The following is a 9040-nucleotide window of genomic DNA, read 5'->3' as shown; positions in this document are numbered from 1 at the left end:
GTTTATCTAGGAAAAGGGATAAGTGGGTTATCAGCATATTAAAATATTGACTCCATATCTGTGATTAGGCATATCTTTTAAGCTAAAAAGTGGAACAAAGTAGAGGAGAGAGGGGAAAAAAATCCCAGAAAGATGCTGACAATTTTTTGAGGTAACTCAAAGCAGGGGAAAGAAAAAGTAAAGTTGTTGCCTGAGGCGGGATTCATATGCCTATAGTTTTGCAGGAGAGGGGAAAGCTGGGATCCTGGTCCGCAACCAGAGGTAAGGAAGGGCTACTGGGTCAGACACACTGTCTCAGATGGTTCCGGCCCACGCCTTGCAGCGACACTGTCAGCACAGGGCAGTTTGGTAAAGGGAGGCAGCATCAGTTTCCTTGTAAATTGGAAACATCTGCGTGTTTACTACTCAAGACAGAACTTGGGATATAAAGATTTTGGGCTACAAATCAAGGGTTTCCAGGCCTGATTTAGTGCATATCTCAGGCGATCATGTGTCCATCTGGAGCTATGTCGTCAGTAAGAGTGTATTTGGGGACTATTGTGACTGGAGGACCATACTTTCCCCCATGAAGTTGGCCTGAAATTTCAGTTAACTTTGCTTAATACAGGAGTCAATCAAGTTCCATAGGCGGTACAGGCAGTCCCCCCATGGGAGGAGTTCTACAGAGACAGAATGAATTTGGACTGAGCCTACAAACAGCACCATTACAGGAATCTTGGTGGCAAGAAAGGATGGAAAAAGATATTGCTACCGGAGTTGACACTGATTCAGGCAGGACCAGAACAAGTGGCCAGAAATCCTTAAACTCTGCTCTGCAACCCTCTTCCTCTGTTCTGGAGAAAAGTGTCTGGACTGCTTCAGCTACTTGCCCTCGGAATTTTCGGACTAGCAGAATCGTTATTCAAAATAATTCTGGAGATTTAATCTCGGGGGGCGAGGGGGGGGGCGCCTTGCTCCTCTGGAGCATCCCGTCCATGACAGCCTGTCTCCCTCTGTCAGAGCCCCACTTAAATGACAACAACTGGTCCCAATCCAACTTTCTCTGACAATCCTTTGGGAACCTGAATTGTGGGAATAGAAGTTAGGGTTTTGGAATCTCTTCCCTGGGTCCTCAATAAGCCATCTCCTAAGGGAATCTGAGGTACGTGGTTTGTTTTCTTCAACAGCCTCTCTATTCTGTGTCTTGTCCCAAACAACTCAAGAGCTTGTTTACTTGTAGAAGCAAAAGTCCCACGCGTCAGCTGTCTCATTAGTGAATGCCCTTGAAATGTCCCCGTCTCAGTTATGTCTCAAGGTTTGAAACTGCTCAAAATATTCCAGTATTGTCATGTGGCTTTATTTAATAATTGGGTTTACTGAGCCTGTCATTTACCAATATTGAAATGCCATTTCCAGAAATGCCCTATCTTCCCTATTGACTTCCATCCTCTTTCTTGTAATTCTGTTTTGTGCTTATGTGTTTCATAGATGTGAGCTGTCACATGCCCGGGTAATAGATGTGTTATATGCATTTGGAGACTTAATGGCCTCCAAAGTCATCTATCAAATAGTCATGCTTGGTGAAAAGGTGCAAAAGGAAACAATGTTTGAAGCTGAAGGTATAAAGCAGAAAGGAGTAAAAATGTGGGCCTAAGAAAGACATACAATTTTCTAGTCCTAAATTTAGTTATTTAATTTTTGTTTCCATGCAAACCCAAAATAGGAGTCTAAGAAATGTAAGAACCTCCCTGCCTTCAGACTTTCTCAGTGCAATAGACATGAGTCTCCTTATTTAAGAACGAAGGCTTCTTCTTCTTTTTTTTTTTTTTTTGCCAATCTTTTTTTTAAAATTATTGTTTAAAGTATTACATATAGTAGTACATATATCTCCTTTTTCCCCCCATTGACCTTCCCCCAACCTCCCCTACCCCCTGTCGCATGCCCTCATCCCACCCCACCCCCAGTGTCTTGTGTCCATTGGTGTGCTTATAAGCATGCATACAAGTCCTTTGGTTGATCTCTTTCTCCCCCTCCCCAACACTCCCCAGCCTTCCCGCTGTAATTTGACAGTCTGTACTCTAACGCTGTTTTGAAATGTTGTTTTAAGGGATGTTCATATTTGCACTGGTGCCTTTCATACTTACAGTTTCTTAGAGAAAAATCCACAGCAGTTGTTGCTTTCACGGATATTTCAGACTGGGAGCCAGTTGGAGTTTGGGTTGTGAACACATCTAAAAGCGTAAGACAAAAGTTTTCAGCCGCCAGCTATGTTTAGACTTTTTGTTTCTTTATATTTTTCGTCATCTGATTTTTTAAAGAACATATGCAGTGACTAGTTTAAAAAAAGAATAATAAAGTATTTGGGACATTCTTCATCTACAAAATAAGGAAGTGGGCAAAGGTCAAAAATAAAATCCATGGGGAAAAAAGCCAAATTAGTATCCTTTTGCTAAATGACTCTTTCTGAGAAGGAATTATTGGAGAATTTATGGAAAAACTTATTTAAGTGCATAATAGGTAACAAAGTAGATTTGTAGATGTGTAATATTATCACTGTATTGACATTATCAAAAAGCCAACTAAGGCCTGGCTGGCGTAGCTCAGTTGGTTCAGCATTGTCCCATGTACTGAAGGGACACTGGTTAGGTTCCTGATCAGGGCACATACCCAGGTTGTGGGTTGGATTCCCAATTGGGGCATATATAGAAAGCTACTTATTGATGTTTCTCTCAAATCAATAAAAATAAATGTTTTTTAGATAGGGGGAAAAAAGCCAAGTAAGAAACACTCATTTGCCCCTGAATCTTCTGTTAGACTGTGAAGCGGTTCCGCTTAAAAAGCATATACTTCAATAATGGCATATGCACAGAAAGGATCTGGTTCTTCATTATTGTAAGTGGAATTGGTTATAATGCAAAACTAATGGACATATCCACCCAACCCGAGTCAGATAAATTGGATAAAGATGGCTGATTAAACATATATACATGTCTTCTCTGTCCAAAATACCATGGAATGACAGAAAATTTTATACACATGAATGTATACATATTCAATACACATAGGGTCCCTCAGCCCGGCCTGCACCCTCTTGCAGTCCGGGAGCCTTCGGGGGATGTTCTACTGACGGGCCTAAGCTGTCAGTCGGACATCCTTAGCGCTGCTGTGGAGTCAGGAGAGGCTCCCGCCACCACTGCTGCACTCACCAGCCATAAACCCAGCTCAGGGCTTCTGGCTGAGTGGTGCTTCCCCTGTGGGAGTGCACTGACCACCAGGGGGCAGCTCCTGCATTGAGCGTCTGTCCCCTGGTGGTCAGTGCGTGTCATAGCGACCAGTCGTTCCACAGTTCGGTCGATTTGCATATTAGCCTTTTATTATATAAGATATGTATATATCTATTCCCCCCAGAACACACACATACATGTGCGCACACACACATACCAATGCTGTTAATGTAAATTTTTAGAAGTTTCTAGATCTATGAAGACCACAGGGAAATTGCAGCCTAGCATTCATGTTATGAGTTATAAAAGTATACAAATTAAAATAAGGTGGTATCTGTCCTAACTGGCTTGGCTTAGTGGTTAGAGTGTTGGGCCCATGGATGGAAGAATCAAGGGTTCAATTCTGGTCAAGGACACATATGGTTGCAGGCTTGATCCAGGCCTGGTTAGAGTGTGTGCGGGAGGCAACCAATAGATGTGTCTCTCTCACATCAATATTTCTCTCACTGTCTCTCTCCCTTTCTTCCACTCTTTCTAAAACAATAAAAAATCAATGGAAAAATATATCCTCAGGTCAAGATTAACAACAATAACAAAAAATAATGTGGTATTTTTGCAGAGACAGACAGATCAGAAAAACAAAAAGGGAATAGCTAACTAAATTTCTATGAGAATTTAATTATATTAAATGTGAGTTTCACATGAGTAGGGAATTGGTATTAGACATTTGGCAATTCCCCTTGAAACATGTAAAGTTTTATGCCTATTTTATGTCATATACAAAAATAACTGAATTTAAGACCCAAGAGTTAAAAACTAAAATATGAAACTTAAGAAAACTAGGAAAATATTTTAATACCTATTTGGATGAGGTTCATCTAAGCAAGATACACAATGCAGAAATTAAAGGAATTAAAATTTATTTCATAAAGTTTAAAGATAAACCACCGCCTGGAAGAAAATACTTGTTACTTTTACTTTAGAGAAAAGGTTAATATACTAAATATAAAAATATCTCCTACAAATAAGTGAAAATATAACCTAATAGAAAAATGGGCCAAAGATAAAAACAGACAAAACACAGAAGTAGAAATTAAATGCCCAATAAATACAGAGAAAAATACTCAACTTCACAAGTAATCAGGGTGCAAATTAAAAACACTAATAAAGTTTCTCACTTATTCACAAAATATGATTAACACTATTTATTGTAAGTGAGATTATGGAGCACTCTTGGGGGATGCAAATTGGTAGGTACCTTTTGGAGGGCAATTTGGTGGTAACTATCAATATTTTAAAGGGTTTACCATTTATTCAGCAATTCCAGTACTTGTTATCTATCCAAAGAGAGATATACCCAAGAGTGTCTGAGAAGAGCATACATGGGAGAAACTGCCCATCATTTAATTCTTTGTAAGATAGTGGATAGAGAGTTCCAAAGCTATTAAATGAGAAAAGTCAGTCATAAGACAATTCTTCACCAATTCCATTTATGTTTTATATAAATGTGTGTGTGTGTAGGAAAGACTTTTCCTTTACTCAAAGTAATCATCAGGCCCTTGAGTTATTTGCCTTTGGTTAATTCAAGTGGAGGTACATCCTGAAAAGGAATGACTGCACCCTGTGGGGCTCAGCAGAGGCAGCTGGTGGTGGAAGACTTGACATCACTCCTGACTCAGCTCCGTGGTAGCTATGAACCACCTCTCTGAGCATCAGGGTGCTTTTGTTTTGTTGTGTTTTTTGTTTTTGTTTTTTACATTTGAAAGAGGGTTAATAATTCATCAAAGAAAAAATAGAAGTACAACATATGGATTATAGTTTTCAAAGTACTTCATTGTATATGTATTTTCCTTTGATTAATACTAATAAAAACCCAGAATAACTAGATTTAATCCTAATGTAAAAGAATTTTTAACAAGAGTTTCTTAGGAACTTTTCACTTTTTAGAATGGTGGACGTTATAAAGACCTGGAGAGAAAGTCCATATGAGAAATGGTGAATAAAGTTTAATGGGCCTTCCACACACCTTAAAGTCATCTTCTATGGGTTGAATTTTGTCACTACCACCCCCCCCAAAAAAAAATGTTGAAGTCCTAACCCCCAGAACCTCAAATGTGACCCAATTTGGAAACAGGGTCATTGCAGATTTAGTTAAGATGAAGTCACACTGGAATAGGGTGAGCTCTTAATCCGATATAAATGGTATTCTTATGAAAAGAGGGAAATTTGGACACAGCAACAGAGGAAGAATGCCTCGTGAAAATGAGTCAGAGATTGGAGTTCTGCTACTACAAGCCAAGGAAGCTACCAGAAGCTAAAAGAGGCCAGGAGAGACCTTCCCCCCTAAAGACTTTGGGGACAGCGTGGTAGAGTCAAAATTTGATTTTCAATTTCTGGCCTCTGAATTGTGAGAGGATACATTTCTGTTGCTTTGAGCTACCCAGTTTGTGTGACTTTGTTTTAGCAGCCCTAGGAAACTCATACACAACTCCAAATAAATTCTGGTTATCTCACCATAGAATTAAGTTAGTTGTTACTCATGTGAATAAGTAACCATAATGCTACAATGGAGCCCATGTTAATTATAGACAATTATCAAGATAACATTGTTAAACTTCATAACATCTCAGGAAAAAGTCGCAGAAATTAAAAATTTCATTTTACACACTGAAATGTCTATAAGGTAAATTTAAGTAGTAGAAAATAATGTGATTATAGTTTTTAAAAAGTTAAATCAAACCAACATAATCAGTTCTTGTATATGTATTACTATAAATACTTACAGTTTTTTTCCTCTTTAAAATGATGGTCATTTTTATCATTATAAGGAATGTTATGCTTAATTTCTTCTTTATGTTCTTCATCAACTAGAGGTTCCACATAAACCTCTGAAAAAAAAAGTATGACACACTGTAGATCAGACATATGTTAATTTCTTTGAAGGACTTTCATTTTTTCCACAAAGGATTGGAGGCAGAGACTTAACTTCTAAACTGTACCATATTTCCAATAATAAAATTGCTACACATCAATTTTCTAGGATAATGTCTGTGAAAGCTTCCAATGCTTACCCACCTTCATTATTGGGAGTGACATTACTAAGCTCTGAGGAATAAACCCCAGATAAACAAATAAACAATATGAAATTCATTGGGATGATGTGATTGATCACCAATGTCCTGTGTCTCTCGGAGTTTCCTTCCAGTTGCTGGCAGGTCCTGTAACTAGCCAGGACATTATGATGTCACCGACAAAAGGTCAGAATGCTGGGGAGGGATTTCCAAATGCTTTGTGAGTCTGCTGTCTGTTTTATCCTTGAATTCTAATGGTCTTTAGTTTAAGAAATAAAACATTATGAGATTTTCTTTGAAAATTAAGAAATATGTATTCATAAAATAATGTGAATTATTGGCCCCTGGATTTTATTTCACATAAAAAAAATCTGTCAATTACAGTTGTCAATAGTATAATAGTTTCAGGGCTCCAGCATAGTGGTTACACATTTATATAACTTATGAAGTGGCCCCCCGAAGGTCCCCAGGATTTGAAAGAAGCATTAATATTGTTGCTAGTAAAACGAGAACACACCTTTTTGGTTTTCAAAGCATTACAACAACATCTGTTCTTTTGGATATCTGAAGTGAAAATGTTTGTTAAAAGCTAATTGGAGACACCAACATTCAATCCAAATGCCCAGCACATTATGGTTCATGGGCTATCTTAACTATAGTTCTTTAGGAAAAATTTTTGAAACTCATTTTTTTCAGGTTTTTCTTTATAAAATATAAAGTATTTGTTTTACTTACATATTTTACAATGAAACCCATCTTTTGCCTCACATACATTGATAAAATTATATAATAGTTAGTCAAAAGAAGACTTTCACACTGATAATATTATCTACATATTTCTCATATATAACTCATAATAGGCAATAAAGCAAGAAATTAAATGGGCACTATCACCAATATTCTCCATGATATTAAAGGATCAACTCACTTTCTCTCAATTTTAATTATTGGTGCTGAATAGCCTCTCAGCATTAGATAACATTTATAATTAAAATGACACAAGCATCAGTAAAAAAAAACAACACATAAGCCCTAACCGGTTTGGCTCAGTGGATAGAGCGTCGGCCTGTGGACTGAAAGGTCGGAGGTTTGATTCCGGTCAAGGGCATGTACCTTGGTTGCAGGCACATCCCCAGTAGGGGGCATGCAGCAGGCAGCTGATGGATGTTTCTCTCTCATCGATGTCTCTATCCCTCTCCCTTCCTCTCTGCAAAAAATCAATAAAATATATTTTAAAAAAACACATAAATTTAAAAAGACTTAAAAGTTTTCTTCAGTGCAATAAAGGCTCACAAATCAAGGCCAACCTGTGGTTTCTACATACCTGAGAGAATCAACTTGAAGGGAGTCTAATTGCAGAAGAAGATGAAGGGAAGCGGAGAGGACTTAAACACTTAGTATAATGGCAGCATGATTTCTCGCTGCCTAAGAAGGGAGTTCTAAATATGTAAACAAGTGTTGGCCTGAAATTAAAGGTAACTATTTGAACCCATGATTTCTGATATAATAGGTAGAGATACAAATAAATATAGATGTAAATGTGTATGCATATAAATGCATATATTACATACAAATATACACTCATGCATACAATAATTCCCTATCTCTGTCCGATGGAGAATATGACGACAGTACTATTCCATTCAATGAACACATCTACTCTCCAGGGCTTGGCGTGTGAATATTATTCTCCACTAAAAGGAACCAGGAATTCTTGAAGAAATGGCTGGTTCCAGGGCTGGGGCAGATGAGTATAGAAAAATAATTGTCAAGAACCTAAAAATTGTTCCCAGGATTTAAGGTAGAAATTCCATTGCTGGGAAACTATCTAAATGAAATAATCATGATTGCTGAAAGAAAAAAACAATTTAGTCAAAATTATGCTCATTACTTAATTGTTTATAATGAGAAAATTTTGAAACAACCCAATATAAATAATAGGGTAATTGACCAAAAATGTCATGAATGTTCACTTAACTGAATGTTCAACAGATATTAAAATTAAGTTTATGAGAATGTTTATATTATAATGTTAGAGTATAAATGCAGCATCTAGATCCAGTATGCATACAGGTTTGGGCTGAGATCTGGCCATTCACTGGAGCATCTAGAACCTCTTCTCCCACATCCCATGTACCCCAGTGTGTATTGGTGCATTGAGGTGGGGTTGGCATTCTTGCTGCTTCAAGGTCTTGACTTTCCTGCTCTCAAATACTATCTGTCCTTCAAGATTTATGCCACTTAGCCATCCCACTCTCCATCACCCCACCCACCACTATCATCTTTTGTCCTTCTCTAAACCTGTCCCAATTCATTAAAGACTCTTGTACTGATCTCCATTTCCAAGCCCTACACCTCTCGAGAACTTACTGGCCACACAGACAATGCATCCAACTGCTTGGTCTCTCAGTTTGACATCCCACTGCCAACACTCTTCTTTTCTAATCTATCTTAGCAATCTAAATCCATTCTCTTGGGCCTCAGCATCACACTTCTCTGTTCCAGCTGTGAAATGTTAAACTCCCAGATGACCTTATATTTCTGTCTTCCAAATATTGATTTGGTTTCAATATTCTGCAAGCATCCCTTCTCCCACTCAGATGTCCTTCTCACCCCACTCTGGTCCACGTGGCTCCCTTTACCCTACCCTGACACATATGCCTCCTGGGTTGGACCCTACCAAAGGCTTTGGGATGGGGATTATCAGGAACATGAAGGGGAAGTAGCAATATAGTTACTTTGAGATTTAGTGGATTCAGAAACATT

This window comes from Plecotus auritus (assembly GCF_963455305.1).
Source record: "Plecotus auritus genome assembly, chromosome: 5".
Taxonomy (NCBI): Eukaryota; Metazoa; Chordata; class Mammalia; order Chiroptera; family Vespertilionidae; genus Plecotus; species Plecotus auritus.
The sequence above is the reverse complement of the archived record's forward strand: the minus strand, read 5'-3'. Positions refer to the sequence as shown.